The 10118-nt window shown below is 47.6% G+C and overlaps 1 pseudogene; it reads right to left on the reverse strand.

Moving 5' to 3' along the window:
- Positions 1–9619: 9619 nt before the first annotated feature.
- On the reverse strand, positions 9620–9825 carry LOC142286884 (U2 spliceosomal RNA; annotated as a pseudogene).
- Between the last annotated feature and the right edge of the window lie 293 nt (positions 9826–10118).

The following is a 10118-nucleotide window of genomic DNA, read 5'->3' on the forward strand; positions in this document are numbered from 1 at the left end:
TTTCTGCGTAGGCAACTGCAGGTGCAGGAGTGGAGGAGGCTTGTTCGCAGGCAGCATGGACAGAGGATTGGCTCGCATGCACAACCAGCGAAGACGTAGCAGTGACATCAGCAAGCACTGCTCCTCGACTCTGTTGTACTTCCCACAAAGTCGGGTGCTTGGCTGACATGTGCCTGATCATGCTGGTGGTGGTCAGGCTGCTAGTTTTGGTACCCCTGCTGATGCTGGCACGGCAGGTGTTGCAAATGGCCTTTTTTGAATCATCTGGATCCAACTTAAAAAACTGCCAGACTCGTGAAGACCTAACATTTGTACAGGCACCTTGTGTCGTCGTGTTGTTCCGGGGAACGGTTGCCTGACTTCTGCCTGGGGCCACCACCCTGCTTCTTACTGCCTGTTGTGATGCTACGCCTCCCTCCCCCTGTGCACTGCTGTCCTCGCTCTGCATATCCTCCTGCCAGGTTGGGTCAGTTACTGGATCATCCACCACGTCGTCTTCCTCTTCCGCACCCTGCTCCTCCTCCTGACTTGCTGACAATTGTGTCTCATCATCGTCCACCACTTGTTGAGACACGTTGCCAACTTCGTGAGAACGTGGCTGCTCAAATATTTGGCCATCTGTACAGACGATCTCCTCATGACCCACTTCAATATGAGCTGGCGAGAGGCCAGAATGTGTGAATGGAAACGTGAACAGCTCTTCCGAGTGTCCAAGTGTGGGATCATTAATGTCCGAGGAGGACGTGTACTCAGCCTGGTGGTAGGAAGGAGGATCAGGTTCAGAAATGTGCGGTGCAGTATCACGGCTACTGACACTTGACCGTGTGGAAGACAGAGTGTTTGTGGTGGTGCCAATCTGACTGGAAGCATTATCCGCTATCCAACTAACAACCTGTTGACACTGGTCTTGGTTCAAGAGCGGTGTACTGCTGCGGTCCCCAAGAATTTGGGACAGGACGTGCGAGCGACTAGATGTGGCCCTTTGTTGTGGCGAAATTAGAGCTTGCCCACGACCTCGGCCTCTGCCTGCACCACCATCACGTCCACTTCCTTGTTCCTTGCCAATGCCCTTGCGCATTTTGCAATGCTGTGCACTGCTGACGTGTATATTCACTACTTGTGCGTTATATCAAAGTTTCTGGAAATTGCACACAAGTGCACCTGTACGCTGCCACCGACAGGCACACACGTGCGGTTTTTAAATGCAAGCACGGACGCACTAAGAACCTAACACAGGTTTTAGGAGCAAAAATTAAGAACTCTGACACTATCAGCCACTGCTGACTGACGTGTATTATACACTACACTTGTGCGTTATATAATAGTTTGGTAAAAACGCACACCAGTGCACCTGTACGCTGCCACCAACAGGCACACACGTGCGGTTTTAAAAACCAAGCACGGACGCAATAATAACCTAACACAGGTTTTAGGAGCAAAAATTAAGAACTCTGACACTATCAGCCACTGCTGACTGACGTGTATTATACACTACACTTGTGCGTTATATAATAGTTTGGTAAAAACGCACACCAGTGCACCTGTACGCTGCCACCAACAGGCACACACGTGCGGTTTTAAAAACCAAGCACGGACGCAATAATAACCTAACACAGGTTTTAGGAGCAAAAATTAAGAACTCTGACACTATCAGCCACTGCTGACTGACGTGTATTATACACTACACTTGTGCGTTATATAATAGTTTGGTAAAAACGCACACCAGTGCACCTGTACGCTGCCACCAACAGGCACACACGTGCGGTTTTAAAAACCAAGCACGGACGCAATAATAACCTAACAGGTTTTTTTGGGGAGCGACAATTACAGTACAGACAAGTCAGACACTATCTGGACTGTTTTACACTGTGTACACCAGCCCCAGATATGAAGGCTGGTATACGGTCACCACTACCCTGCCTGCCTGCCTGCCTGTATACTGCTACAATAGTCCTGACAAGGACTCTTTTGGTCACTAGCCTGTATTCAGACCTGGCTATACCCTGCCTGTATATAGCAACAATAGTCCTGAGAAGGACTCTGCTACTGTACGCCGACCTGGCTATACCCTGCCTGCCTGTATACAACTAGAATAGTCCTGAGAAGGACTTTTGGTCACACTGTTTGCAGCCCTGCAACTGAAAAAGCTATAAAGGGCCGCAAAGCTTTCCCTGAATCAGCGACACTCTCCCTACACTCACTGTCAGAATAGCTGTGAGCAGAGCACAGCGCGCCGGCCTATATAAAGGCTCGGTGACGCTGTGCAGGCCGGCCAATCACTGCAATTCCACAACTAACAGGGCTGTGGCATTGCAGTGGTCTGCCAGCCAATCCCTGCATGAGGGCTGGCTCTCAAAAGAGCGCCAACATGCAGAAATGAAGACCACGAGTAAAGCACGAGTATCGCGAGATTACTCGGTCCCCGCCGAGCAGCCCGAGTACAGTGATACTCGTGCGAGTACCGAGTAGTGACAAGCATGCTCGCTCATCACTAATCATCACTTCTAATTTTGACAATACGACTGTCATGTTGGAGGTAGTGCAACAAAAAGGCACTCATGTGTCTTGCGCAGCCATGCGGACCAAGTCCACGCTGTGTTTGTGGCATAGAGGTGCTACCCGTTCTTTCTTCCTCTGACATCTCCCCCCAACCTCTTTCAACTGAAATTTGACCAAGGTCTCCCTCATCCGCTGAGTCTTCCATGTCCATGGACAGTTCGTCCTCCATTTCTTCATGTTCTCCTGCACCTTGCTCAACATTTCGCCTGCTACTATGCGCCCTTGTCGATCCCTGTTCCCCATGGTCCCATGCCTGCTGCGTTGGTGATGATGAACGTCTGGACCTTGGTGATGTTGTTGTCCCTTGCGCATATGAATCCTCCTGTAGTTCCTCCCCTTCATGTTGTCCCACCCCCTGACTCCGAATAGTGTTTAGCGTGTGCTCCAGCATGTAAATGACTGGAATCGTCATGCTGATAATGGCATTGTCAGAGCTAAACATATTCGTCGCCATGTCGAAACTGTGCAGAAGGGTGCATAGGTCCTTGATCTGAGACCACTCCATCAGGGTGATCTGCCCCACCTCTGCATCTCGTTGGCCCAGGCTATACGTCATGACGTATTGCACCAGGGCTCTGCGGTGCTGCCACAGTCGCTGTAACATGTGGAGAGTTGAATTCCAGCGTGTCGCCACATCGCATTTCAGGCGATGAACCGGCAGGCCGAAAGACTTCTGGAGCGATGCAAGTCGCTCTGCTGCGGCGCTTGAACGGCGGAAGTGAGCTGACAGTTTTCGTGCCCTGTTCAGAAGGCCATCTAGGCCGGGATAGTGTGTTAAAAATTGCTGGACGACAAGGTTCAACACGTGAGCCATACAAGGTACGTGTGTCACAATGCCCAGGCGAAGTGCCGCACCCAGGTTTGCAGCATTGTCGCACACGGCCTTACCAGGCTGCAGGTTGAGTGGAGACAACCATTTATTAAACTCGGACCGCAGAGCTGACCACAACTCCTCAGCTGTGTGACTCTTATTCCCAAGACATGTCAAGCTAAAGACCGCCTGATGCCGTTACGCTCTGCTGCCAGCATAGTAATGAGGCGTGCGTGATTCCTTCTGCGCAGTGAGAACGCTGGTGGCCTGACCAGGCAGGCTTGGGGCGGAGGTGGAGGACCCAGATGAGGTGGAGGATGCAGAAGCTGTGGCGGAACTTGGACAGACAGAGGATTGACACACAAGTCGTGGGGACGGCAAGACTTGTGCAGCAGACCCTTCACCATCTATCACCATAGTTACCCAGTGCCCAGTCAGCGACATGTAACGTCCCTGTCCATGCTTACTGGTCCAAGTATCGGTGGTGAAATGCACCCGTTCACACACAGAGTTTCTCAAGGAAGCGGTGATGTTGTGTGCGACATGCTGGTGTAGCACGGGCACACCTTTCTTAGAGAAGTAGTGGCGACTAGGCATCTGGTACTGGGGCACAGCGACAGACATAAGGTCTCTAAAATCCTGTGTGTCCACTAGGCGGAAAGGCAGCATTTCGGTAGCCAACAGCTTACAGAGGGATAGAGTCAACCTCTTAGCTTTGTCATGGGTCGGAGGAAGTGGCCTTTTATTTGACCACATCTGAGGGACAGAGATCTGGCTGCTGTGTGTAGACGGTGTTGAGTAGGGTGTCCCTGGAAAAATGCAGGTTTGTGAGGAAAGTGCAGGCGGAGACATGATGTTGCCTTCATCCAACGTTGGTGCTATCGATGTCTGAGAGAGCTGTACACACTCACTTGTTTCCCCTTCCAAACCAACTGACGACCTTACAAGCAAACTGCCTGTTGCGGTTACAGTGGTGGAAGTTTGGCGTGGAAAAACAGGTGTGACAGCTGTCCCCACAGTCCTAGAAGATGAAGAGCGCGCGGATGCACTGGAAGGGGCGGGCGGTGGATGGTTCGCTCTTGCAGCATTGCAGCACAGTGAGCTTCCCACCGGGACCTATGATATTTATTCATGTGACGATTCATGGAAGAAGTTGTCAAACTGCTGAGGTTTTGACCTCTACTAAGAGAATCATGACAAATTTTACATATCACATGATTTGGGCGATCTTTTTCTATGTCAAAAAAGGACCAGGCTAGGCAAGGCTTAGAGGCCATGCGACCTGTTGATCCACCCCGAATAATGCTCATAGGCAGAGTGGTGGCTGAGGATGCAGTTGTAGACGTGCTACCAGTGCTCCGACTCTGTCCAGGAAGGCGCAAGGTAACTTCGTCGTCGGTTGCATCCTCCTCCACCGCCTCTGTTGACCTCCTCGAGTGCCTGACTGGGGGTTGACAGTAGGTGGGATCTAGAACTTCATCATCAATTGTTGTGTTTGCACTCCCCTCCCCCTCAGACCGAGCCTCTTCTTGCCCTGACCGAATATTTAAGTTGTCATCCCAATCGGGTATCTGCGTCTCATCTTCATCAGTATGTTCCTCATTGTCTATAACCACAGGTGTTACAGTTTGTGACAAAGGGTCAACATTATGCTCAGAAACTTGGTCCTCACGGCCTGAATCAGAGTCACAAAGGTTCTGGGCATCACTGCAGACCATTTCCTGTTCTGTACTCACTGTAGCTTGGGAGCAGACCTCTGATTCCCAGGCTATAGTGTGACTGAACAGCTCTGCAGACTCAGCCATCTCAGTTCCACCATACTGTGCAGGGCTGATGGAGACTTCAGAGCTGGGAGAAATCAAGTGTGATTGGGATGACAACTCAGAGGACTGGTGTTTTTTGGATGCGGTACTTGAAGTGGCTGAGAGGGCACTTGTTGGACCACTTGAGATCCATTCAAGCATTTTCCTTTTTTGCCCATCATCTACCTTTCTTCCTGTTGTTCGTGTCCGTAAAAAAGGGAGCACATCGGATTGTCCACGGTAAGTAGTAGACATCTTACTTTTGCTGGTAGATGGTCTATCTTCAGCAGATGATAATGGAGCTTTGCCACTTTCCCCACAGACAAAACCTTTTTTGCCTTTTCCACCACGCCTCTTCCCCTTTCCACCAGCATCTGTCATTTTGCCACTCATGTTGATTGCGACAAGATTGTGGACTGAAAATGTGGTAGTAAAAATTGAGAGGTGGTGAAGATTGCAGTGGTGGTCTAGCTTTATTAACAGCAGAATAATAAAGAATAAATATCCCTGACAATGCAACTTAGTTATAATGAGTTGGAGTGTGCAACGCAGGCAGATGCGCTCTGCAAATGTCTTGGCACTAGTGGGACTATAGCAAAGTCCAATAGCCACGTATAGGATGCCACTAGGTACACTGAGTGTTTGCTAGTATAATGGCTAAGTTAAAATTAGTTGGAGTGTGCAACGCAGGCAGATGCGCTCTGCAAATGTCTTGGCACTAGTGGGACTATAGCAAAGTCCAATAGCCACGTATAGGATGCCACTAGGTACACTGAGTGTTTGCTAGTATAATGGCTTACTTATAATTAGTTGGAGTGTGCAACGCAGGCAGATGCGCTCTGCAAATGTCTTGGCACTAGTGGGACTATAGCAAAGTCCAATAGCCACGTATAGGATGCCACTAGGTACACTGAGTGTTTGCTAGTATAATGGCTAAGTTAAAATTAGTTGGAGTGTGCAACGCAGGCAGATGCGCTCTGCAAATGTCTTGGCACTAGTGGGACTATAGCAAAGTCCAATAGCCACGTATAGGATGCCACTAGGTACACTGAGTGTTTGCTAGTATAATGGCTTACTTATAATTAGTTGGAGTGTGCAACGCAGGCAGATGCGCTCTGCAAATGTCTTGGCACTAGTGGGACTATAGCAAAGTCCAATAGCCACGTATAGGATGCCACTAGGTACACTGAGTGTTTGCTAGTATAATGGCTTACTTATAATTAGTTGGAGTGTGCAACGCAGGCAGATGCGCTCTGCAAATGTCTTGGCACTAGTGGGACTATAGCAAAGTCCAATAGCCACAGATAGGATGCCACTAGGTACACTGAGTATTTGCTAGTATAATGGCTTACTTATAATTAGTTGGAGTGTGCAACGCAGGCAGATGCGCTCTGCAAATGTCTTGGCACTAGTGGGACTATAGCAAGGTCCAATAGCCACGTATAGGATGCCACTAGGTACACTGAGTGTTTGCTAGTATAATGGCTTACTTATAATTAGTTGGAGTGTGCAACGCAGGCAGATGCGCTCTGCAAATGTCTTGGCACTAGTGGGACTATAGCAAAGTCCAATAGCCACGTATAGGATGCCACTAGGTACACTGAGTGTTTGCTAGTATAATGGCTTACTTATAATTAGTTGGAGTGTGCAACGCAGGCAGATGCGCTCTGCAAATGTCTTGGCACTAGTGGGACTATAGCAAGGTCCAATAGCCACGTATAGGATGCCACTAGGTACACTGAGTGTTTGCTAGTATAATGGCTTACTTATAATTAGTTGGAGTGTGCAACGCAGGCAGATGCGCTCTGCAAATGTCTTGGCACTAGTGGGACTATAGCAAAGTCCAATAGCCACGTATAGGATGCCACTAGGTACACTGAGTGTTTGCTAGTATAATGGCTAAGTTAAAATTAGTTGGAGTGTGCAACGCAGGCAGATGCGCTCTGCAAATGTCTTGGCACTAGTGGGACTATAGCAAAGTCCAATAGCCACGTATAGGATGCCACTAGGTACACTGAGTGTTTGCTAGTAAAATTGCTTAGTTTAAAAAAGTTGGAGTGTGCAATGCAGGCAGACGTGCTCTGCAAATGTCTTTGCACTAGTGGGACTATAGCAAGGTCCAATAGCCACGAATAGGATGCCACTAGGTACACTGAGTGTTTGCTAGTATAATGGCTTACTTATAATTAGTTGGAGTGTGCAACGCAGGCAGATGCGCTCTGCAAATGTCTTGGCACTAGTGGGACTATAGCAAGGTCCAATAGCCACGAATAGGATGCCACTAGGTACACTGAGTGTTTGCTAGTATATATGGCAAAATTATAGATGGAAAGGGAGAAGGGGAGGGGGGGAGAGAGGAGGCTGTAATTGACTACAAGGGTATGAGTTATGAGTGATCATAGGGATAGTGTTACATAAGTGGAAATACCTATGGAGGACCGGATGTGTAAGCGCATACCTTATACAAACCTATAGAGTGCTGATGGGTGAGAGTGTGATGTTAGATATAAGACATCCTATAGTGAATAGTGAGCCGTAATCAAGTGCAACAGGGATATTTCACGTGACTATGGGAACATGGAAGGTAAAGAAAGGGGAGAAAAAACTGTTAGACAAGGTAATCAGACATAATGTAACCAGTTGATCAGACATGACAAACATGACAAATAAAAAACAAGGAAGAATGGAACTCCATACATAGTGGAACCATATATAGTGTGAACACGAAAAAGAACCGGGCGTTAGAAAAAATGTGCACGGCCCAATGAATCAAGTCGGTTCTTCATATTCATGGTTTAAGCCCTTGGGTTCCAACGTGCCCAGAGTATATATCCAGAAAGATTCCCTTTCTTTGAGCTTCCTAATTCTATTGCCTCCTCTGCGTATGGCTGGGACATGTTCGATGACTTGGAATCTTAATTGGGCCACTGTGTGATTATGCGTCACAAAATGGTGTGGGACTGGTAATAGAATCTGCTTACAATGTATTGTTGACTTGTGCTTAGCACAAAAAAAGGGAATCTTTCTGGATATGTACTCTGGACACATTAAAACCCAAGGGCTTAAACCGTGAATATGAAGTACAGACTTGATTCATTGGGCCGTGCACCATGTCACCATGTGTGCAATTGCATTGTCCAATGGCTCACAATGGTTATGCGTTTTCATTGGATGGATAATCGAAGCCATGTTTTTTTCCTTTCTCTTGGGTTTGTTGTGTGAGTAGCCTATAGGATTAAGTTAGTTACCGCAGGCAGTGGATTTAGCTTCCTGTCTTTGGTCCAGTGGTAGATTGATTGTTTGGTCTATGAGCTGTTATGGGTTTTAATCCAGGTGAATGCCCATGGGCTGCCTATAACTGTGTGAAATATGTAGTTTTACTGGGCTGGGATGAGAGAATCCATCGAAGCATGGTGTAGGGATTGTGGTTCCTGTGTGCTAAGAAGAAAGGCTAGCACCAGCCAGAAAGCCCCATTACAGCCAATAATCAACCGCTAGCCGCTGGAACTCGTTGCTCTAGATCATGTCAAACTCTCACCAAGCAGGAATAGATACATTAGCCCACCATCCCACCCAAAGAGCAACTTCTGCTGCGCAGCTGGCTTTCTAGGCAGCAGCGCTATTGTGATGTCAGCGGGGGACATTGTGACAAGCCAGTGTTCCGTCACTTCATGTTGTGCACTGTTCAAACGGAAAATACATCAACAGGCAGACTACAGAAAAGCTTACTGACAAAGGATAGAGAGGGGCTTTCTCAGAGGGCTTTTTACAGTTTGTCTATTCCCAATTAGCCGTTTAAGTATGCTTAATGAAAGTACTAATTCTTTCATAGGCCGCCCATTCTTAGTATTTGACGTTCCTTATATTGCGGTATCAGGCTTCGCAGCAGGTTGCAAAACATTCATCACCCATGACTGTCCCCAATTGGGCTCAGAAGCTAAATGTCTATCATGACCTCTCTTTTTGAAAGTCCAAGAGCAAGCAAACTCTTCCTCCAGGAGAGGGAGCCAACAGATCACTAAAGACATTGCTCAAAGAAAACACCGAAAAACAATGGAAGCTTTAATTGGAGTGGAATCTGATAGACAGCACCTGATGCCAAGTCTGCATCTTCTAACACCTGCAGTCACTGCAGCAGCTGAATCCAATGTGTCCAAAAGGGATCTATTCTATTCAATTGCAAATGATCTAGATAAGACTGAGAATAAGATACTGCACGGGACATAGCAGAGTTGGTCAAGTTGAGTGGAGATGAGTTTGCTATTTGGCACAGCTTTTGCATCAATAAAGCAAGTAAAAGGTGTGAAAGATAAAAAAAAAGGGTGAAAGTGTGAAAAGTGAATTGGCCAAATTGAGGTGCATATAAAGTTTTTGCTTTCTTTCAATTCACTAATGAGGCTCATTTGAATCAGGTGAATTGAGTTCTGCTTTTGGAAACTCGGTTAAGAAGGGGTGCACCGGTCCTGGAGGTACTGCAATACCAGGTCAATGCGTGGAGTGGACAGAGCAAGATTTTTTCCATCTCCTTGTTCTAAAAATCCATTTAATATATGGTCCCTAGAGAGGGGACGTATCAGATATTAAACTGATAAGAACAGATTTAATTTTTTTTTTTTCTGTTTATCAGTAGGACTTCAAAATAACAAAGGTGATCGCCTCCCGTTGCCTGGGAACCGTCCAGGCACAAGAGGGCTATGTGTCACCAGAAGGCGCACACACTCCCTCAAGGCCGGCAGACGTGCAATCCCAGGCACCTTCCAGTACCGACCAAGGTAGCGTCCTCCGAAACTACACTTGATCTTAGCCAAAAGGCCGAGAAGCTATAACCCGAATTGGTTACGGCCTTGAGTGGCACCCTGGCCTATACCGGACACATCTTAGGGAGAGGGAGACAAACCCACGCCTACAGAAGACATTTTGTCACCCAAGCCAAACCCTTGAAAAGG

This window comes from Anomaloglossus baeobatrachus, unplaced genomic scaffold (assembly GCF_048569485.1).
Source record: "Anomaloglossus baeobatrachus isolate aAnoBae1 unplaced genomic scaffold, aAnoBae1.hap1 Scaffold_70, whole genome shotgun sequence".
NCBI classification, from domain to species: Eukaryota; Metazoa; Chordata; class Amphibia; order Anura; family Aromobatidae; genus Anomaloglossus; species Anomaloglossus baeobatrachus.